The sequence below is a fragment of the Aedes albopictus genome, chromosome 3 (genome assembly GCF_035046485.1).
Source record: "Aedes albopictus strain Foshan chromosome 3, AalbF5, whole genome shotgun sequence".
Classification (NCBI taxonomy): domain Eukaryota; kingdom Metazoa; phylum Arthropoda; class Insecta; order Diptera; family Culicidae; genus Aedes; species Aedes albopictus.
In genome coordinates this window covers 146,566,892-146,591,363 of record NC_085138.1, presented here as the reverse complement: position 1 = coordinate 146,591,363, position 24,472 = coordinate 146,566,892, and the positions used below count along the sequence as shown (strand labels likewise).

General features: G+C 41.1%; 1 protein-coding gene across 3 annotated transcripts in view; it reads right to left on the bottom strand.

Moving 5' to 3' along the window:
- The window catches only part of LOC109424052 (CDC42 small effector protein homolog), a 170,228-nt gene extending 147,059 nt beyond the window's left edge, over positions 1-23,169 (bottom strand). Inside the window, exons 1-2 of one of the 3 annotated variants that reach the window (XM_019699120.3) lie at positions 22,772-23,169; positions 21,923-21,981 (exon numbers count right to left, since the gene is read on the bottom strand). The gene's annotated coding sequence lies outside the window, so the exon portion shown is untranslated. Of the gene's footprint in view, positions 1-21,922; positions 22,007-22,771 lie in introns of all 3 variants that reach the window. The other 2 variants (XM_062855195.1, XM_019699122.3) reach the window with 2 other exon arrangements.
- Positions 23,170-24,472: the final 1,303 nt, after the last annotated feature.

The following is a 24,472-nucleotide window of genomic DNA, read 5'->3' as shown; positions in this document are numbered from 1 at the left end:
TCTCGGATGAAATTCGTGGACGAATTACATAAAGCATTGCTGAATGAATTTCTGGAGAATCCCCAGAGGAATCACAGAACGAACTCTCAAAGGAATCTGGGAATCCTGAAGGAATCCCGAAAAGACTTCTGGAGCTATTCAAGAAGGAACTCCTGGATGCATCTTAAAAGGAACTCCTAGAGGAATCACTACAGGATATCCTGGACGAATTTTAGAATGAATTCGTGGAAAAACCCCAGTAGGAACTCCAGGAATTATCCCGGAAGAACTGAAAGGGTCTTTAGTTAGCCTTGTGGATAAGGCTTCGGATCGCCAATCTGGACACGACGGGTTCGATTCCCGTTCCGATCGGGAAGTTTTCTTGATTTTTCTGGGCATAGTGTATCATTGTCCTTGCCTCACAATATACGAATTTTTGCAATCGCAGGCAAAGAAAGCTCTACAATTAATAAGTGTGAAAGTGCTCCAAGAACACTAAGTTGAAGATAAGGCACGCCAAGTTTCAGTGGCAGCTTAGAGCCACAAAGAAAAAGAATTATTGCGGGAATCTAGGAAATAATATTTTGCTTAACACCGCAAGGAATACCTAAACGAACCACGGTAGGAATTCCTGAAGGAACGTTGGAAGAAACTTCTGGACAAGTTTCTGGAGGAATCCCACAAGGAAACTCTGGAGCAATCTCGAAAGAAATCACTGTTGAAATCCCTGGAGGGAGGTCCCAAAAAACTCCTGGTGGAATATCAAAAGAAAATCCTAGATAAAACTCAGAAGAAACTTTTGTAAGAACCCATGCAATAACTCCTGTATGAACCTTAGAAGGTGCTTATGGAAGAGTTTCTGATAAATCATCTAATGCAAATCCCACAGAAATTTTTGGAGAACCCCCGGTGAGTTCTTGATGAATTTTTCGAAGGAGATCCTGTGGGAATTTAAAGAGGATCTTCTGCGAAACCCCAAGAAAACACCTTCTTACGGTATGTCAATTCCCCAAATAACTTTGTTCAACTGAATTTTTTAATTCCCCCAATTTCCCCATACCAATTAAATTCTGCAATTTCTCGGAAAATCAAGACTAAGTCATAGAACTCAGAGGTGAATGTGTCTCTGAAGCCGACCTACTGATGATTAGTGGCAAACATTTTTTGAAAATCTTCCATTCCCGTATCGTGCCTGCAGCATCTTCACAAACATCTTTGATTGGTTCGTCACGTTGTTGCCAAGATGTCATATGCTTCATAACGTGATTGCAAGAGCCGTATCACTTATTGAGGTGATGACTTTTTCCCCTCTCCATCAACCAAAACTCCTTGCCGTGACAGCCGTGGAGATACAGAAGTGATCTTAGGCTCTAGTAGGAACAAACGTTACCCTAACCGGTAGGGGTCGGTGGTGCCTTTATTGACTCGATAAAGTTTGAAATTCTCAAAGGTTAGTATAGTTATATTTTAGAGTATTTTATAAACTGGCTTAGATAAGGCTTTGAATCGCCTATCGAGAGATGGCGGGTTCGATTCCAGTCATATATATTGGATTCTTTGGTCATAGTGCATTCCGCATAACATACTATATATAAATTCATGTAATGACAGGTTCAGAAAGTCCATCAAATAATAACTAAACTGTTGAAGTGCTAGAAGAACATAAATTTAAATAGAGGCAGTTCAAGTTTCAGTAGAACTATAGCGCAGTAAAGAAGATGTAAAATAAATAGAAATAGGATCCTTTTAAAATAAAATGTAAACATATTTTGATTCGCCCAATAGTCATTGGTGCAAATATCTTGATGAGTAGCGTAGCCAATCGCTCCAACATGTGATCTTCGACATACATATTAATAACATTAGGTTCAGGAAAAAGCAAAAAACTTTTAATTATGCTACAGGGCCCTTAATTATCATCAGCTCTCCGCGCCCTCATCCCAAAGCTAAAGCAAAGCGCAACCTCAACGGAGTTCCTGCTCAACTCGATACCTATATTATTAAAGTTTGCATAAGCGACAACAAGCTGAGAGCATTGCCGGCACTACTGGCTGCCACCCCACATCCGTGGGAGAAGAGTTTTTCCTAACATCGATTAATTTTCAAACCCAAGCCGATAGATGGAGGACACCCACTTACAATTACAAATCCGACAAGATATGCAATATTTCGTGCGACATATGAATCCCCCATTCCGTTGAAAGGCATTTCATTTTTGAATTGTCCATTAGTTTCCTGATACACACAAATCAAACAATGTTCTATTGCTCATAAATTTGCGTTAATCTATCCGGGCAAGTTGTTAACAACAATGCTGCTGCGCTGAAAGGAGTGCAGCAATGAAGCAAAAAAAAAAACTGGCCAAACGAGAGAAAGTTGGTTCCACAGTATGTGCAGACTGTGCAGAGGACGGGGCACGCCGCGACAACGGCCAACAGCGTAAAATTGCTCTGATCGTCGTCGTTGAATGGATAATGCATAACTACATGCGGAGAACAACTCCTTCTGAAGTGCTGCCACTCGTTACATTTGTTCTTTATTTCATCCCGCGCATACTCCGGGCTCCGTTTGGACCCAGCGTAGGGTATGTGGATGGAAGAAAACTTGTTTTATTGTGCATAAGTTATTACACTGACTTTTGAGAAGGTTCAAATAGGTTATGACTTCATACTTTTCAGACTCTTGAAGATAGCGCCAAGTTTTTAGGGCATTATGTGAAGTGGCCAATATTCCGGGTAGATAATAAACGAATAATAGCAAATTTAAATGATTTTCCATCTTCTTGGAGTAACGACATGGATGTAGTACATCTTAACTGGGACCAACCGGAGCAATAGCGCAGTGGACCTTGTGTTTCTGCGAGGCAATCAGCTGCCTCTCATTCATTGGCCGCCGCCCTACAATATCAACATCAATCAACCACATCACCTTCAACGACGAGAACACCGACGAAACTACACAAAGTCTTTCCCCAGTGCCGGCTGTTGCCGGTAGTTCTGGAAACAACTGTGTAGTAGTAGTTTCGGCAACGGCTGGTACTGTGGGGCAAGACGTCCCACAGGTCAGTCCTCTTTCTTTTCAACCAGAAACAGCCACTTCTGCGCCAAATATCATTACAGCATCCAGTCAACCCGAACCTACGCTATCACACGCTGGAGACCCCTCAAGAACCCGTCAAATAAACATTACACAAAGCGTTTCCCCAGTGCCGGCAGCAGTCGGTATTGGAAGAACTAGTGTAATGGTTTCGACAGCTGCCGGTACTGTGGGGCAAAGCGCCCCACAGGCAAGTCACATCTCTGAACAATACTCAGCGGAGAATACTGCGGAAATTTTCTCTTTCACAGCTGACCAACCAACACGAAGAGCTTCGATATCATCATCCGCCACACAAACAGTAGCTACAGATAGGCACTCCGGAAGCTGCTTTGCCCTTCAGTGGAATTTGCGTGGCCTTAGGGCCAACATTAGCGAACTAAAACTCCTCATCGCGGAACTAGAACCATGCGTCGTAGCTCTTCAGGAGACCAAAGCTGGGCAGCACATTATCCCACCAGATTTCGTTGGCAAAAACTACACCCTACTACTAGAATCAAACGCGGTACATCATTGGCAACATGGAGTAGGTCTTGCCATCCGGGAAGGCATACCATTCGAGCGTGTGCAGATCAACACCGCGCTCTATCTCGTTGCCGCACGTATCCACGCTCAGGTAACAATAGTGTCTGTGTACGTTCCACCAAGTCTAGGTCAGTGTCAAACCGTATTGAACGAAATGTTTGAGCAACTGGAAGGTCCTGTTTTGTTCCTGGGAGACTTTAACGCCCACCATTTCGCGTGGGGATCTCATCAAACAAATGCGATTGGTCGAACAATTGCCGAAACGACTTTGTCCAAGCATATGGTAATTTTGAACGACGGCTCCCCTACTCGTATTGACCCGGCTTCGGGTAAAACCTCAACAATCGATCTGACAATCTGCTCAGATATTCTGGCGAGTAAATTCATCTGGCGAACATTGTGGGACACTCACAACAGTGATCACTTCCCGATAACGGTCTTCATCCCAGGATGGTCAAATCAGCGAACAGCACGGCAAAAATGGATCTATGAACGAGCTGATTGGTTGCTGTATGAACGAATCACAGCCGAAACCATACGACCAGATATCGAATGGGACGTAGTCAGGTTCACCGAGGAGATTGTTTCAGCAGCGAGTCAATCCATTCCGCGAACCAGTGGTCAAATCGGTCCAAAAGCGGTACCCTGGTGGTGCCCCGAGGTAAAGGCGGCAATCCGCCTGCGACGCAAATGTCTTCGATCACTCCGACGTCTGCAGCCAACTGATCCAAACCAACCCGAAGCACTGAAGAGATTTCAAGAAGCAAGAGCAGCAGCCCGCAGGACGATCAAAGAAGCAAAAGAGCAATCGTGGGAAAATTTCGTGGCAAACATTTCACCAAGCAGCACGACAACCGAACTGTGGCGTACAGTGAACACTTTGCGTGGAAACCGGCAACAGCGTCCGGTAGTACTTAAACGGGATGATGGATTCACGGACGACCCAGAGGAAGCAGCGGAAGAACTGGCAACACGCTACAGCGAAAGATCGGCGACATCTAATACCCTCCATCGTTCCAGATGGCGAAAGCGGCAGCTGAAAGAGAGTCCATTGATTTTTCGCCCAACACCGGTGACGTGTACAACATTGACATAACCCTGGCCGAACTTCTGTGGGCTCTCGACAAAGGGCGAGGGGCCTCAACAGGCGCCGATATGGTAGGGTACCTCTGCTTCAACGTCTCCCTGTGTGTGTTAAAATGATCCTCCTTGAACTTCTCAATAATATTTGGCGCAGCGGCGAGTTTCCTACTAGTTGGCGAAACGCTATCGTTGTTCCAATTCCAAAACCGAACTGTCATGACACCGGAGCTGCCGCATTTCGGCCAATCTCGCTCACTAGCTGCATGGCAAAGCTACTCGAACGAATCATCAACCGCCGCTTGATTACAGAGTTGGAAACGAATGGACGACTTGACCAGCGCCAACATGCTTTTCGTGCAGGCCACGGCACAGACACTTACTTCGCGGAGCTAGAAAGATCTCTACCGAGCGTCGATGAGCACTGTCTAATAGCCTCATTAGATCTATCTAAGGCATACGACACCACATGGCGGCATGGTATAATGCGAACACTGAAATCATGGCGGATACGTGGCCGAATGATTAATATGCTGCAAAGCTTCCTCTCAGAGCGGACATTTCAGGTGTCTGTTGCCGGATATTTGTCTCGCGAACACCAGCTAGAGAATGGAGTACCACAAGGGTCCGTGCTGTCCGTTACGCTATTCCTTGTTGCTATGCAGCCTATTTTCCGAGCAGTTCCGAATGGAGCCGAAATACTTCTATACGCCGATGACATACTACTCATAGTGCGTGGAACGAAAGCATGTAAAGGTCTTCATCGAAAACTGCAAGCCGCCGTCAAAGCGGTCGATAGATGGGCGAAGAGCGTGGGTTTCACCATATCAGCAACGAAGTCGTACATATTTTATTGCAGCCCGAATGCACGTCGAGAACCAGCGAAGGAGATAACCATCGATCGTATTCCCATCCCAAAGACCAACCGACTGAGGATTCTTGGTATCACCATGGATCGGACATTGACGTTCAAGCCCCATTGCCAAATAGTTAAAAAGTCATGTGACACTCGTCTAAGAATACTTCAGATGATCGGTGCTAAACTTCCGCGTGGAAACCGAACCACTCTCTTGCAAGTTGGCTCGGCGCTGATAACGGCGAAGTTAACCTATGGTATCGGACTTATAAGCCGAGGAGGACCAGACACTTTGCAGACCCTTGCCCCGGCATACAACAAAATGGTCCGGTACGCTTCTGGAGCATTCGCAACCAGCCCGATTAATTCAGTGATGGCTGAGGCAGGCACTCTACCTTTTGAGCTACTGGCATTACAGTCTGCCGCAAGAATCGCCATTCAAGTTGTGGCAAAACAAAGTAGCAACGCTTCCCCTGATCCAGCGAACGTCTAACCGTTGGACTGAAGTAACAGGAACACCACTCCCCGGTGTTGGCCAGATCGTAAGACAGGGTAATCGTGCGTGGCATACACGAACACCATCGATCGTGTGGGACGTTAAAAAAAGAGTCCGAGCCGGCGATCCACCGGAAAGAGTCCGCCCGGTCGTCCAACAAATTCTCTCGACACGCTTCCAAGGATCTACTGTCATCTACACCGACGGATCCAAAATGAATGACACGGTAGGAGCCGCATTCCATGCCAATGGTCTGGCAGGTTCATACAGTCTCCCAAAAGATTGCAGCGTTTTTTCTGCGGAGGCATACGCCATAAAAATGGCGGTATCCATTTCTAATACGAGAAGAGAGTTAGCGATTTTTACGGATTCTGCGAGCTGCCTTCAAGCCTTGGAATCTGGAAAGTCAAAACACCCGTGGATTCAGGAGATCGAAAATATAGTGAGAAACAAATCTGTTCGATTCTGCTGGATCCCCGGCCACGCCGGCATCACCGGAAACGTAGAGGCTGACCGACTAGCAAACGAGGCTAGAAACCAACCTACCATCGATACACCAATACCAGGGGAGGATGCGATGAGAACAGTGAAACGAGCGATAAGACATCGATGGGATACCCAGTGGCACAGAAGTAGAGATGCTAAGCTACGTGAGGTTGAATGCGACACGTACAGGTGGACAGACCTGAGTAACGCAGCTGGCTTTAACAAGGCTTAGAATCGGCCACACGCGGCTAACCCACACCTTTCTACTGAAGAACGAACCCGCACCAACCTGTGAATGTTGTGGAGTTGTTATGGACGTGCGGCATTTAATATTGCACTGTAGAAAGTTCAATGAAGAAAGAGCGAATAACGACATCAGCATAACAAGTCTACAAGACGCTCTGGACAACTCTGAAGAAAAAACGACAAAACTGTTGAAGTTCCTGCGCGAAACAGGATTATTCAAGCAACTTTAAGCTAAACGAAAACAATCTTGGAAAATAATAATTGTAGTACGGTAGTTGAGGAGATAATTTTCAAACGCATGAATAGCCACAATGATTGTATAATGAAATTATAGTATATAAGATGCGACACGAATGCACCCTGGTGTCAAGTGTCGAAAATAAACAAACAAACAAACAAACTCAACAGGAAATACGTTTATTGTTCGTTTTATAGAGAGGAAGTGTTAGACATAACGCTTTGCTTTAGCAGAATTAGTCACGAGCAGACCAATTGGCATGTGTCAGATGAAGAATCTTTATCTGAATATCGCTACATCTTTTTTGATCATGTGAATGTTATTTCGAAAACTTTGCGTTTCAGACACCCCCGGTCAACCAACTGGGATCTCTTGAACGATTTGGTTGCAGCCGAATTTCATGGATACCACCATCCATTGACACTCCAAGTGATTTAGCTGATGCCGTTGATACTACAACGGCCTTCATCATGGAAGCATTTGAAGAAGCTTGCCCTCTGCGGTCTGTGAAGACCACAAGAGGAATCCCTTAGTGGAACTCTGATCTGGCGAAGCTCAGGAAACAATGTAGAAAGAGTTGGAACAGACGACGCTCGGCTGGATCGGAGGCTTTCAGGTCGGCTCGCAAGGCCTACCAGAAAGCTCTCCGGTCGGCTGAACGATCCGGCTGGAAAAGCCTTTGTACAAATGTCAGTCGGTTGAACAAAATCCTTGCGTAATCTAAGGTTTTCCGATTGAACGAACTTTGTTTGTCAAATGGTGAATTTACTTCCCCTGATGAGGAAGTTCAGTACAAACTTCTCTGGAGGTATGGATATAACATCTTCAGATGTCTTTTCTTGTAGTTATGCTTCTCTGGCTTCGGCTTGGAATATCATAACTTCAGAATCGATTAAGTGGGCACTCCTTTCAAATCTCCAGATGGGATGTATCCTTTTTTGCTTCAGAAACGATTTGATTATTTCAAACATGTTTTGAAAATTCTACTTGTCGCAGATTTTCTACAGGGTATATTCTCAAATCTTGGCGGAATATTATTGCTAAGTTCATTCCGAAGGTGGGTCGTAAGTCGTATGAAGCAAATTGTTTTAGGCCTATCAGTTTGATCTCTTTTCTTCTGAAATTCTTAGAACGCATTGTCTATCATCAAATCCGTGATGTTAATCTGGCCAACGCGCCTTTTCATGTGATCCAACATGCTTAACAAACCGGAAACTCCACTGTGACTCTTTTACACAAAGTTGTTTACGATATCGAGAAGACATTCGCTCAACAGCGAATCAATCCTGTTTGGGTGTTTTCTTAGATATCGAGGATATTTTTGACAACGAGCCTTTCGATGCCATATTAGTCATGCTATATCTCTAATGAGTCATAGCTATATCACCGACAAACCGACGTGCCAGCTTATACAACTTTTCCAATTTTTCTTGGCAAATAAGTTCTCCGTTCAATCACTAGCTCCATCTGTGCGATGATCTACACAGCCTCCTCTTTATGTGTGCGTGCGTGCAGGAGCTTTACCTTGTCAAGTTATTTTACTCATTTCGAAGTATAACCTTCATTCAATGTTTTGCGCAATATGAAGACATTTCGTTATAAACGTTGAAATGCAATTTCATCCGCTGAAAGTATTTATGATTGGGATATTTTATTTGCGACATATTGACTTTTTTGCTTCATATCGAAGGGTATTTCTTTGAAAAGCTTCATTGTATGGTTGATTGTGTATTCTGTTGGTGAGATAGAAATAAGAGTGCATGCAAGAGTGCATGTGATGTTTACATCGATCAGCTGGACAGTTTTGCGCTGTTTTGTGTCATCTTCTTCAAGGTTTCTTTTGTCAAAAGCTGAAAATGACAGAACGAGTTACGATTTTTAAACGGTTTGAGATTCAAATTTCTTGCCAATCTTGGAAACAGAGTGTCACGTCGGTTTGTCGGTGGCTATATCACAATGATTAGATTCACCAAATACTCAAAAACCGACATCTCTTCTCGAAATTGCGTCAGTCAGCGACTAGGAAATTAAGTGTTTTCTGGATGCCCTTAAGGGGGAGCCTTATCACCACTTTTGTGGAATCTCGTATCAGATACACTATTGAGGCATTCAATAATAGCGGTTTTCCTACTTAACTAACATTATTAGTCGGTATGTGCATCAGCAAATCAGCACCCTTTTCGGCCTGATGTAAAGTGCTTTTCAGGTAGTAATACGAGTAAGCATCTATTGTTCTCTTCACGGAAAGGCAAAACCGTAATGGCATTCGGTCTTAGCGTCTTTTGATTCTGAAATCAATGTGACTGAGCAGGTAAAGTACATTGGAGTCATTCTTGATTCCAAGCTTTCCTGGGCACCTCATATTGAGTTCAAAATAAAGAAAGCTTGTATGGCCTTTGAGCAATGCCCGTGAACCTTTGGTAAAACTTGGGGTCTAAAACCCAAACATATCAAATAGATTTACACAGCTGTATCGGTACTTGGTCTACTAGAGGAAACTCCTGTGAACCGGAGATCAACACACACCTCGTTGTCTCCACTTTTGGTGAATTGGGACAAAGTTGAGGAATTCCACGGAGTCATGTCAGTCGATCCTGAGCGACCATTTCAAAAATATCTGAAACTTTGCACAGTTTTTCAATTTCATATAAATCGCCATTTTTTGATATTAAACCTTCATATTCACTCACGACTAACTTTTCAAAAGGGTGTATGCGAAAATAGTTCTAAAATATTCTAAAAGCTGTACAGCAAAAACGGATTGTTCGATTGTTATAAATTTTTCAGCAAAGTTAGATAACTAAATGATGATTCCTTAGAAAATATACACTGTAAAAAATTTCTTTTTCTACTTTGAAAAAATATGATATTTGTCACAAAAACTCAAATATCTCAAAACCCTATCTTTTTACCAACTTCAATTTTTTAGGGGAAATGGCCCATTATATCAGCTATCTACCATAAAATTTTGGTGATGGTAAACTGATAAACAAAAAAGTTATGACATTTCAAACATTTCACAATTTTTACATTTAGTAACAAAAAAAAATTTTTTTCTGTGTAAATTATTTCGAGAATTATATTTTGATGCTGATTTTATTGTAAAGGCTACCGGCTGAATTAAACAAGTTGTTTTCATGATACTTTAGTTTGATTATTCGTAATTACTATAGTATCTATTTGAAACTTAGACGCGATCCAGTGTTGTGATCAAAAATATTGAGATTGTCATACTTTTTATTGTACGTGACTGGTGAAAAAATCCCTTGATAGTGTTGAAAAGCTGTTGATTATAAGAAAAATGGAATTGAATTTATTTTTAAGACAAAAGCTGTATAATAAAAGTTTTTTTATACGCGTATACGTCTAGTTTATCCGCAAAAAAAATCCCTCTTAGAGAACAGACTTTATGATCGGAAGAATGCGAGTAACTTCAACAACAACAAATGCATAAGAGGTACATACCACAGACAAACAGACGAAACGCCTAGAACAATTTTAGTGAAAATTCATCGCCCAGTTCACACTATCACCACCTGGTGGAAATGTTTCACGAAACACTGCGTTGTGCAATATCGTCATCAGAAGGCGCTAGTGTGAAACGTCAAACGCAAAGAAAAACGATGGGCGCTCTTCTTGTTATGAAAGCCACAACCAAGATTCAAAATGATCGTTGAAGGCGTGGTAAATGAAAATTTCGCCAGTGTTACGTTTGTTTGTCTGTATACATACCTGACAATGCTCACGAAAAAAACAAAAAAATACTACCGCTATGAATATTAGAAATTGTATAGTATTTTTTTTCTTCAGCCACCAACACCAAACAAGTAAGTTAAAATTAATAAGTGATTTTGTTTATTATAATCTAACGAACAAGATGAACAGTCGCTTTCTCAAAGGTCTTCAACTCAACGCTCTCTTGTAGACCGTTTGATGAAAAAAAATGTTCAAAAGAGTTACGAAATCTCACCGAAAGCACCATAGATAAACTGAAAGAGACTGGTTATGCCCAAATGTCCACATTGTGTACAAAATTACGCATTTGCACGTCCTGCCGTCTAGAATTTGACAAACGAGCCATCTGTATATCATCGGTAAAGCAGGGCGCAGGAAGTTCGAAAACGACAACAACTGAGAAATTGCCATCAGCGACATCTGTTTAAACAATTTAATTACGCCCCTTTTCAAAAATGCCCTGTAATATTCTTCAACATCTATACCCATTTCAATATTTTTAACGTTGCAAAACACGCTTTCAACATTCATCTTGAAGAAGAGGGAAAACACTTGTCCTCAAATGTAACAGCAAATTAATGAATAAACGACTAATGCGCGGAGGGCGTGATAAAATCGGAACATTACGGTACATAGTATATTATATTATATGTATATATAATATATAATAAAAACAACTTGTTTTACTCACGCAAGGCCATTAACAATAAAATCAGCATCAAACTTCAATTTCCGGCCGAAATAATTTACACTAAAAAAAATTATTACTAAATGTGAAAATTGTGAAATGTTTGAATTGTCATAACTTTTTTGTTTATTTTCATGGTAGATTGCTAATACAATGGACCGTTTTCTCTAAAAAATTACGTTGGTAAAAAGATAGGGTTTTGAGATATTTGAGTTTTTGTGACAAAAATGATATTTTTTAATGTTAAAAAAGATTTTTTTCACAGTGTATATTTTCTTAGGAATCGCCATTTAGTTATCTAACTTTGCTGAACAATAAAATCAGCATCAAATCGCGATTCCCGGCCGAAATAATTTACACAGAAAATTTTTTTTTACTAAATGTAAAAATTGTGAAATTTTTAAAATGTTATAACTTTTTTGTTTATTAGTTTACCATCACCAAATTTTTATGGTAGATTGCTAATACAATGGACCGTTTTCCCTAAAAAATTCAAGTTGGTAAAAAGATAGGGTTTTGAGATATTTGAGTTTTTGTGACAAAAATGATGTTTTTCAATAATAAAATAGATTTTTTTTCACAGTGTATATTTTCTTAGAAATCACCATCTAGCTATCTAACTTTGCTGAAAAATTCATAACAATCGAACAATCCGTTTTTGCTGTGCATATTTTTGAATATTTTTGAACCATTTTCACATACACCCTTTTGAAAAGTTAGTCGTGGCTCTAAATAAAAATTTGATATCGAAAAATGGCGATTTAGATGGAACTGAAAAACTGTGCAAAGTTTCAGTTCAATAGAAAATCATGAATTAAAAATTTTCCTTAATTTTGATGCTGTTGCTTGGAATCGCTCAGTTGTCTTTGCTTCAAGTAATCTTACAACTGCTTGTAATTTTCCGTATAGGACATTTTCTACGAAATTAACTTCTCGGGAAGAGTGGGCATCTGGTTATCTGGAGTGAAGTATTTCCGACGGCATCGTACGCTATGTCCAAAGGCCTATGGCTCTTAGGCAGCTATTCCACTATCGAAGTGCAGAATAACAGAAACAATACTGGAACAGTTAAGAGTCATGTCGCCAAACAAAATTATATTGTACTGAGCCATGTCCTGTGGTGGCAAAGTATCTAACTAATCTGTCTAAGCAGAATTGCAGAATGGTGATCAAAGCCAAAGTGTTTTTGGCAACATCGTAAACATCTGACTTCAGAAGTCTGAATGTTCAGGATGTTATGTTGTTCTTAACCCGCTGTAGTAAAGAATTATAAACTCTCTTTACGCTTTATGCGTTTTTACGGTTTTTTTTTTGAGGGTGCTGTTTAGACCCATGTGGTACGCTTGTGCGTTAGAGTCCTCTTCCAGGGCAACTTTTTCTAATTCCCTATCTGTCTGTATCCCTTTTCTTATTTCAATTCCATTTCTTCTCCCTAGGGAAGATGATTAAATCGGTTCATATTAGAACGATGGTACAAATTTCCCAAATGCAAGCTAACGTGCCTTTAGAGCAAATTGTTGTCTTCAAATTAAAAATACAGAAAAATATCCTTCAGGCAAAAATCAATGGTACGTGAAAAAAATCAATCTATGAACAGTCGCTGCACAACTGTATGTATGATAACTCAATTATCGATAACCAAGAAAAACACAACTTTCGAGAAACGATGAACCATAGAGAGCAGCATCCAAACTACCTCCGAAGTTAACGGATGTATAACATGGCATTAGTGGTTCCAGCTAACGAAGCCAATCCCCAAAAGAAACAAGTACATCGCGCTCTAATCTCTCCGGTTGTACACTTTCATCGTCAACGAAAAAATATAGGTTCCACTTATTTTTTCGTTGTTACTAGCAGCGTCCGTCCGTCACGGCGGCAGACGAAACATGCTGCATGACGAAGTTATCTCCGTCCCGGCAAGATTGGGGAACAACCATCATCGGCGAGGAGGGAACCGTTATTCCCGATGCCGGCCGGGCCGGGATCATTCGCCAAGAGTCGATCAATTGAAAGTACGTAAAAAACGACGGCGCAACATTGGATTGGCTGACGCTGCTGACGGTGTCCGCGCTGCGCTGGAGCTGGATGATGTTGTTAATACGAAAGCATCCCACTTCCCGCCGCATCTTCTGCCTGCCAGTTGTTGTCATTATTCCTCGCGATCTATGTGCGCCACAGTTTGTGAAAACCCGCGCAGAGAGGTCGCGCGAGAGGTGGACGGTGAACTTTTTTTTTTTGCAACAGTCAGTCGTTACTCACTTGATCACTTGAATTGAATCAACGCGATGTGAGATGATGGCTCCGGAACTTGTTGCACAAAAAGATCCACTTGAACCACCGCACCGAAGAAATAAGTGACTCAGTAACTGCGAAAGCAGTGCAAAAAATGTCCGGTGCTAATGAATCCTGCACGCGGAAAGTTGCTCCGGAGCCAGTTTTCAATTGATGAACGAACAGTTTAGGTAAAAAAAATATCTGCATCATCAGGTTTATTGATTTTTATCATATCATAAATATCTTCACTACATTATTCTTAATCAATTTCGGCGCAGAAGTAAATTGTATCATAGAGGAACGGTGGTTTAACAGTTACTGTTTCTCTGATCATATCATCTACAACGAACGATTTCTCTTCAGGATGGAACCTCGAGGGAGGGATTCTTGGGGTTCTGTGATAGCTCTTTCATAGGACTGTGACGTAAGCTAGTGACACCCGTAACTCCCGAGAATCTTGTACAAGTACCGGGTTATTCAGACGCAGGACGCACTACTGAACGCATTCCTTACACCCACAGTCACTACTGCGAATCCGGAACTCGGAACTCCGTCCGGACATGGGACCTTACCTATGCCAAGGTATTTTGCAACCCCCGCAAGTTCCTTATAGGTGACCCTCCACTCCAGTCTATCCCATCCCCAGTCCCAAGCGATCCTACGAAAAGAGGTTAAGGACTTGGATCATGACGCGGGATAAGCCCCTCGATGATCCCCTCCAACATCTCTGTAGCAGTCGTTACACTTCTTGTCTTGGCGTTACACTTCTTGCTGCGGCGTGCAGGTTCGCAATCGCTTGAGCCCACCAGTACGCCGGTGGTCTTCCTTTCCTAGGGTGGACTTGTCCAGGCATGGTCGCATCGCATGTATGCGAGAACACCGCTACCAGTTCGTCCCCGCTTAGGCCGAGTAGGTTTCGCGCCTCCATAAATACCTCGTCGTTTAAGTATGATGTCTTCCACATACGAGGGCTAGGCCTTGGTCTAGTCACCTCATCCTCTACCAGCTACATGCTAACATGCTGTTGTTATAGTTGAGACTGTAGCGAACCGCCAGGTGATCGCTGTGAGTGTAGACATCGTGTACCCTTCAGTTAGAACTACTTATTAGGCTAGGATTACAACAAGTAACGGCGATGATCGACTCTGCCCGACTCGACTCTATAGTTTTATCCCGAAAGGGTGCGTGCGTTGTATAAAGAAGGAATGGGTTCCAGACTTATCTGGTTACTTCGATCTTTCTAAAATGCTTGAAACGCATTGTCGATTATTACATCTGTGATGTTCGTTTGACTAACATGCCTGTTCATGTGAACTTACATGCCTCCCAATTTGGGATGTCCACAGTGACTTTTTTACGCAAAGTAGTATACGTTTTCAAGAAAGCATTCGCTCAGTTTTTGCTTGGGTGATTTCTTGAATATTGAGCATCCTTTCGATGACGTGCCTTTCAATGTCATATTGAAAGTCGCATGACGTCTCAAGCTACCTCCAATGAGCTATAGGCTCTCTTTACGCTTATGCGTTCTACAGTGTCCTTTTCAGGGCACTGATTAACCCCGTTGTGGTATGGGCTATGAGCTCTCGTTGCGCTTATGCGTTCATTCTCTCTTCTGGGGCACCCTTTCTATTTCATCACTTCCCCTTTCCCATTCCCATCCCTTGTCTCATTCTCCCTCAGGTAAGGGAACGTTCAAAAATTACGTCCAACATTTGGGGGAGGGGGGGGTCTAGAAAAGTGTGACAGTACGTGTATTGGGTATAGGGAAATCGCGTGACAGAGGGGGGAGAGGGGGTCTAGAAATCCCAAAAAACGATGGACTAAATGATTAAATAGGCTTATATGTATGGCGATGGCACAAATGTCCCAAATGAAGGATAACGTGCCCCTGGAGCCGGCCTTCTGATACCTAATGATACCTGGCCTCGGTCTAGTCACCCCATCCTCTACCAGCTACGTGCTGTTGTTATAGTTGAGACTGTAGCGAACCGCCAGGTGAACGCTGTGAGTGTAGACATCGTGTACCCTTCAGTTGGAAGTAGTGGATACTGGGGAGACTTGATCCCTTTTTCTTAATTTACCTGAAACTTTAAGAAAAAAACACAAAACTAGATCCGATTTCCGTACAAAATGGCAGGTAAACATCTATTGCAAGTTAATACACAACAAAAGGCCTTCAAATTATTGTTAAAGTTTTCAAAACTGTGTTTTTATGGAGGCATGTCTTATGATGTATTTTTCAAAAATGGGTGACACTTGATCCCCCTTTGAGCACATGGTTTATTTAAGGGGAAAATAATTCCAGAGTCTTCCTATTCGTTTTCTTTTCGAGTTTTCTTGTATTTTCGATAAATTTGGAGTATTTGAAATTGTAAGATTTCCTTAAATTTTTAAGGATATGCCGTATTTTCAAAATGGGGAGACTTGATCCCCCTTTTCTTGGTTTGTTCTAAAGTTATAATTATCTGACACATTTTATCGTTGAATATACTAGAATTTCAAGTCAATAGAGGCTTCCGAATAGAATTTTATTTTTCACATGCATAATGTGTGTGTAATCCTCGAGGGATCAAGTCCCCCATATCACTGTTGTGTATATTAAGCTGAATTAATTAAAACATGTTAACAACAGCCTTATTTGGATAAACAAGTTTGAAAGTATTCTATTTAAACTATGTGCTGTGAAATCGAAATCGAAATCACTTGTATGTAAAACATAGTCGTTTGTCCAGGAGTAGTTTTGGAAAAAATATGCTAGAAGAAAAATGTTTTTGATTCCGAGCAAATATGGGGGGAACAAGTTTCCCCAGGGATCAAGTATCCTCAATCTCCCCTACTTGGGCTAGGACTACAACAAGTAACGGCGATGATCGACTCTGCCCGTATCGGCTAAAGGTAAGCCAGATGGCTATGCAAGGCCAGTGCAGGGTCTGACCTCGCTGGTTCGTCAAATGCTTTCCCATTCCACGGCCCAGGCATTGAAGTCACCCGCTATTACTACCGGATTTCGCCCGGTCATCTCATGCAGTCCAGCATCTGCGTGAACTATTTGATCGACCAATGCGCAGGGTTTTCATCTTCATAGCCTCCTCTGCTAAAAGGGCCTTCACCGAGGATCTCTTCCGCCAGATTGTTGTAGGCGGCACCCTTGGCCACAAGGATTTTTTCACATGTACGAGTACTTCTTAAACTGTGTACGTCGGTTCCCAGATCCACGAGCTTGGCGTCTTGGCGTCCTCATCACCTTCAAAACTTCCGAGTTCTTGGACTCTCCAGTCTTGATGACGAGTGCATCATCCTTCTCGCGCTTGCCACCTGCCCTCCTACGTTTCTTTGGTGTGGTGTCCCCGCTTTTGTTTTTTTCTAGTTCTTGTTCTTCCGCTCCATACTGGTCCAGGGGCGTCCTCCTCCTGACCCACCCTAACCAGGATTTTCATAAAGATTCGTTCTGAAGATCCTGCGGGTGTTCCTGCCAGGTTTTTTTTTTTATTTCAGGGATTCTATCCTGGATTTTTCATTAGATTTTTCAAAGATCCCTCTCGAATTCTTCAAGGATTCTTTTCAGAATTTTTCCTTTGATTCTTTTTGGTATTCCCTGGGATTTTACCGGGCAATCTCTTGAATTCTTCCCGGCAGTCATCCGTTACTTTTTCAGGATTCCTCCATAGATGTCTTTTAAGATTGCTCAAGGGATTCGTTTAAGAGTTCTGTAATGGATGCCTCGTGAGAATTATTGGAAGATTTTCTCGAGAACCCACAAGGAAAGATTTTCGGTATTCCTCCAAGGATCACTTTGTTTATTTATCTAGGAGTTTCTAGACAGTCATCCATAGATCTCTCCTGAATGTTTCAGATATTTTTTCAGGGATTACTGCAAGGATTATTCCTGAAATTTCTTCATAAATCCACGCTGAACATTCTTCATAGATCCACTCTGAACATTTTCGTCTAGCGAGGTTTGAGGATTCCTGCACCGGCAACTCCCCTATGATTCGAATAAAATCTCATGCCTGATTCTTCCAAAGATTTAACCAGAATCTATCCGGTATAACTCCTATAAGGTATTCTTTCTTCATGGTTTTTCCAGATTTGTCTAGACGTTTCTCCCAGCAGTCCTTCAGGGATATCTCCGGGCTCCGCGGTAATCTGGGTGAAACTTTTTAGTAATATCTATTGATCCAATCAAGTTTTTTTTATGATTTGGAAAAACGAAAAATGAGAGAAAAGATAGTTGATATTTGTATTTGGACTATTAGTCCATTAGCCTACTTAGAAACTAGATAAACATTATTTAAACTGGTTGATTTTTTTTTAAATAATCCTAATCTATCCATTAACCACTTCTGTAGCCATATTCAAAGAAATTAAATTGTAATCTGTTGAATTCATGCATGAATCTTTCAGTAGGCTCATGCTGTGTATAATTTCTGAACGTTTTAAAGGTTGATCAAATACCTTTCTTCCACAAAGCGATACTGAACGGTCGTACATGGTGAGACTTCCTATTGCTCCACTTGGAACACTGCAGAAGAATACAATGTCGGCGATCTTATGTCTGCAACTGATGGTATCCAGTTCAACGAGACAGCAAAAACCTTCATTTCGAGGCAATTGTGCCGTGGTCGCCACACCCAGCTCGCGAAGTCGAGTTTAGCCCTAACGAGTTAGTTGATATAAATTGTCAAATTGTTAGGATAACATGAGAATCGGTGAAATCCCGGCTGAAACATTGAGTGACTGTGAAGAGCTATAACGCCTCTTGAACAACTCTGGTGATGTGGTTATTACATCACATACTCATGAATGAAGACAACTTATTCATAACCATAACAAATTATTGTATCCTTGACTGCAGATATGAATAGATCCATTCCGAAACCGTTCCACTAATACCGAAATCAGTCACTGCGCGCATTATACTATCAATACTCGCAACGTCGAAAGCCTTGCTCATATCCGTATAAACACAGTCGACTTGGTACCCTTTGGATATGTAGTACCGTGTGACCTGATCATGGAACTGAACTCACACAGGTTCGTCACTACCGATTCTTCTTTGAGAAATCCGTGCTGTGCCGCAGATATGTGTTTGTTGATTCGTTCGCCTAGATGAAGGTATACTATCCTCTCGAGCAGTCTAAACGTCTAAACGAGAGCCTTTTTTATGAACCGGCGTTATGTGGAACATTTTGTGCCTCCAACTCTTGGTGCATTTCTTTCGTTTGCGTGGTTGTTGCGGTAAACACTCTTGAAGTATTCGGCGGAAAGTTTAGCGGCGTCCTGGCCATTCGTAGAAGATCTGTTTCCGTATTCTGTGTAGAACCTTAAAAATTCCCAGTAACTATGTGTATGAACCATACACCATGATACCATCTTCCAGTATCGTCTACTTTCTTATGTTTCATTTGTCAATAGTTATTTATATGGACTAGAAAAATGGTTCCAATAATCTCTCTTGCCTTTGTGGCCCACATTGAAGAACTTTTCTGGAATCACACCATATAAATGCTACATGAGATATGACAGCAACAATTTCATTGGCAAAGAAACCTAGCATATCATAACTACATATGAAAGTGCTCAATGCAGATCCGCCAAATTGTGAATTCACTCACGGATAAAATCAACACAGTTCATATAAATTTGACATATTCACGGGAAAAGTAGTGCAGAAAGCTGAAGAAAAGTTGCAATTTCTCCAATTTTGAAAAGTTGTACTCTCCGGCTACGTCACAAGTTATGCCTATGACTCATGGAATGCATAAGATTATATACACTACAACTTATGCAACCTCAAAGCTTAAGCTTGAGCTTGATTGACCGCTCGCAGCCACCCGTGAATGCTACTTCAGTATCGCCAGACCAGCTGCACTCACACAAGGAACCAATGAGATAACTGCCGGGGACTAAGCGCAGGCATCTTCAGTATGTGAGCGTTGGTGATGTTCTATTTTTTGGCGACAATGGCGCCTGCCACGTCAGGTTGCAGGTCAACGTGGGGAAGGGGAAGGAAGTAAAGATTTCAATCGTTTGTATCCACATCAAACCAAATATACCTCTGCGTCAGCACAAATTCATGCGGATGACGGAGTGTTGTTGGAATAAGGTTGACAATTGGTTCACACATTGGTGCGTGGATGCCAGGCGTAAGGTGATAGAGAAATGTATTTATTATTCTGAAGATATTACGGTACAGTTTGTAGGAAATAAGACGAACCTGATTAACGATCTGAAGATTGTAATTTAATACTAGGCATATTTGAATAACGCTCATTCGAATTAAATCTAAGATGAGTTAAAAAAACAATGTGTGTATAAAAAAAATATTAATAACATTATTCCCAGTGTGTATAAAACGCAATATCAAATGCGAAAGAAACGCAATATTTCCGGAAACTGGAAACATCGAAAAAAGTTCATCGATCGATGACGAGACGAACCACTGGGAGTGGAAGCTTTATCCGACATGAAGCAGACACAAAGAAATGTGTATACAGGTACGTATGTGCGAGAAAGGGAAATAACGATAGATAAAGCTCAGGATAAAAGCTCTGCGAAAACCTCGACGGGAACAACGACGAGAGAGGGAAAAAGCACAATGTTGCGTTTGGGATCTGATCGGAAGTCGACTTCGAGCGTCATTCAGTAAACGATCTTTGGAACGAAAGCACGTAATCGCGTTGCAAAATTTTCGTGAGTCAGTTTTAGAACTTGTGCAGCCATGAGTTCGAAGAAACACGACACAGTTCACTTGATTGCATAACTCGTAGGCGATATATGATAGATTGACACTGTACTAGGGAAACTGGGAAGAAGGGAAATGTCTTTTTCAACACGCTTCTTTTCTAGCGATGGCTATAAACATGCGAATGTACATAAGTTGTATGTAGAGAAGAGGAAGAAAGTATATAGAAAGATACAAAGTAGAATGAAAGGGACGGGCCAGGGATTGAACCCAGGTATATGGATCAGAAGCATTAGCCATTAGACCACCAAGCCCGTCTCTGCAATTTATGCAACCTCAGAGGGTGATAACGCCCCCTTAATGCTAGAACTAGGTAACTCGTTTTGGGAAATACGGGTAAAAATGGCTGGTAAAACATGTCCTGCTATGAAACAAACACTTCATTGGTCTTAAAAGAAGAATCATTATGTGTTTTTGTAGTTTCAATCGACAAACTTTTGTTTATTGTGGTGAACGTTCAGATGTAAACAAATTGCTCGCGATTTCGCAAAACCAGTTACCTAGTTCTAGCATTAAGGGGACGATAAAATCTGTTCAAAAACGTGATAAAACAGGGACTAGACCGATTTGGGGCAGACAAAATCGGGTCAAGACTGTGTTTTCATCCCTTTTATCAAAACACTTCTGGATGATTGTTCAAAAATGTTTTCCATTAACACTTCATGCATGAATTCAAAAAGTTCTTACAATTGTAGTTTTATTTGTAATTTTGATTAACATCACGCAAATCTATCGGTTAAACCACTATTTTAGTCATGGAAGCGAAACTATATAGATAAATAAAAAAAACAGTACGTGGGACTGCTAATTATTTATAAAATAACATCTAAAAAGCATTCTGATATTCTCAATGTTCAGTATTGTTTGTCGATTTTAATTTCCAAAAATCCATTCTCTAATTCCGCTGGAAGTTTTCTATGAATTCTAACCCAAAAACATGCTCAGAAAATGTATTAGAATTTTTGATTCGAGGTACTTAGGTAATGGTTCCTAGTATTGCAACAGAAATTCTAGAAAGGACCAACTTAGGAACTAATCCACAACATTTACCTAGACTTTTGTCAGTTTGCTTTTCTTCGGGATTCGACAAAAAACTTTGCAAGGGTACCATCAGAACTAAGAAATAGTACCTACATACCAGTCTTCTTGACTGGCAATAAATTTTATACGGCAAAATGAAATGGAAGTGTCCAAAACATATACGCGTAACGGTCTGTCCAAATTACCTTAATCACCCTATTGTCTACAAAGATTTATTATAAATCTTTTGCAATGGCTTTGGAATGAGGCGTAGTTTTTCATTCATATTTTAATTCACAAAAGAGCAAATAGAATATTATACAACGACATATACGTCTATATAATAGGTTAAAACATATGAGGTTATGAGTTCGTATAAAACATATGATAAAACAAAGTTGAAAGTAACTGGGATAAATAAGAATCAGTTGGATAGAGTACTAAGAAAAATGACTTACCTTGAACTTTTATTGTAATCCAGAAAGACACAAACTCCTTGCTTGAAAACTTCTAAATACTGTTATATAAAGAAAATAAAAACACTTTCAAATTAATTAGAACTTTTTCAGTATTTAGTTAATTGTATAATTGTATATCCATTCAATACAAGTTTCGTAGATAACTAAAACCACGATCACAACGCTGTCGCTAGAATGTTACAAATAAGAAACACTTTTTTATGTTGCTTGATCACAACGGCAAGCACACTATCCCACTTGAATTCCAACAAATCTTCAACACAATGAAATTATGCAAATTTCTCCATGAATAATGCAAGCACCATTCTCTTCGGCGGAGGCACCTCTCTTTATTATTTTTTCAGCAACAACTTTTGGAAGCACACCTACGCGATTGGTAGGAATATTTTTTTCGTTTCTAGCAGTAGTGATCGTAGTGGAACAACACTTGGATGTAATAAAACACTATAAAATGTCCATCATATGCAATCCAATGCCACTATTGTTCTGTTAAGCTGGAATGATCCGAAACGATCGAATTTTGTACACTTTCACCCTGCCACTACAATCACCATCATCCGCGTAAATCAGGCCAAACATGTCTAAAGGTCCAATCTGCAGAAGAGAGGCTCTCTTTGGTTTCCCTCTCTTTCGTTAATATCTCAGGTGTTTATTTGTATTATGATTCTCTCCTTGCATTGAACGGTAGTCAAAACAATCGTCTTTTGATTTGTACTGCAAAAATAGTTGAAAAGTGTACCATTACATTGCAATAATTAAAAGAGAACGTGAACAAAGAGAGCCGCTCATATGCAGATAGGACCTTTTGAAATGTTCAGCCTGAAATACTTATAGATTAAATCACTGTCCAGCAGCCGTCAGCAGACGATGAGCTGTTTTTCGTCTCTGGCTCCGGTGGTCGCACTTTTGTTGTGGTTGGTTTGGTTGCGCTTGGTCAATCTCGCGATCGATGATGATCAGTGAGGAGAATCCCACATCGCTTTGTAATGACGATGAACGCACTTACGATTAGGAAGGAATGACAATCTTTAACACCCGGGATAAGTTAGTCCGGCAATCTAAATAAGCACTTTTTCAAATAAAACTAATCGATTTTAACTTAAAATTCGATTCGATTGCTTAAATCTTCGATGGATGATTAATAATTTTAGGTGTAAAACTGAAGCATACACGATCGCGCCGCCGACACACACCGTCCGATCACAAAGAAGCAAACAACACGAATGAAATGAATGCAAGCAAAGGATTTAAAAACTCTTCAGCAGACCACCACCACAAAGAGATGCACCAACCAGCGAGAGAGAAACTCCAGCCAAAAGAGAGCTCCACCGAAGGATGAACTCGGAAACCGGGTCACCAAATTTGAAAATGTCCCGACGATATTTCGAAAAAATATTTGCACATGCTCTTTTGTGTTTCAAACTTTCGAAACAATTTGCTTTATCTGATATCTCATTTCATATGTTGGAGACATTGAATTATTGTTTCGAAGGCGAAGAAATCATTCAAAAGAGAAAAACGAGTTTGTTCCCAAAAATTAGATACTTAGGTTGCTTTCAAATGTTACGCCAGGATTCATCTTGAAGAGTCACCCTGTATTATAGACACTATAGATTCCATAGACTCGCGGAGACGAAGATAACTGTAGCCAAACGAACTGTCAGTTCGTGTAGCCAAACGAGCATGACGTCACGATTTCAATAGCAACAATGGATTGCGTGACGTCATATTCGCTCGGTACACTCTAAATTCACGACAAAACACACTAAAATCGTATTGCTCAACCATGTCTCCGCGAGTCTATGGAATCTATAGTGTCTATAACCCTGTATCTGTTGGTCATTTCCAAACGTCAGAATGGTTGCGTGCTTGCAAATCCCAACGGTTAAGGTGAAACTATCCACTCTCCACGTGAGCTCATTTTATTCGTTTTTAATATTGCGCATTGCGCAGTTATAAGTGCGACGATGAAGTGCGGAATCTCAAATAAAAGTGCGATTTTGCGTCAGATCGTTCCGGTGTCTTCACCGCACTTATTCATTAGCTCGTGACGAATAAGTGTGGTGAAGACACCGGAACGATCTGATGCAATATCGCACTTTTATTTGAGATTCCGCACTTTGTCGCAGTCCAGTTAGCAATGCAATAAACTATATTGACGATTTCCCCCAAGATTTCCCCCCTTATCGAACGCGACGATTATTGAATCCGTCTAGAGTGAAACCCGAGACATGAGCATGAAAACCCGCATAGAAAAATTCAGTTTGCCATGCCGTCCAAACAGTAAATTCTCTCTAACTGGTAATGTTACTCTATGTCGAATAGGTAAGTTCATGTTGAAACATATGAATCTGGAGATTCCATACCGTAAATAACAATTTGAATGAACTATGTCAAACAGTAACAGTATGGCGTAGTATACATGCAGTGTTAAATAATATGGGGATAAAAAGTCGTTTTAAATTGTAGGAATATGAGCTCACCTTATAGCATATGGTTAGCTTTCACGTTTGAGCAACACACTCACAC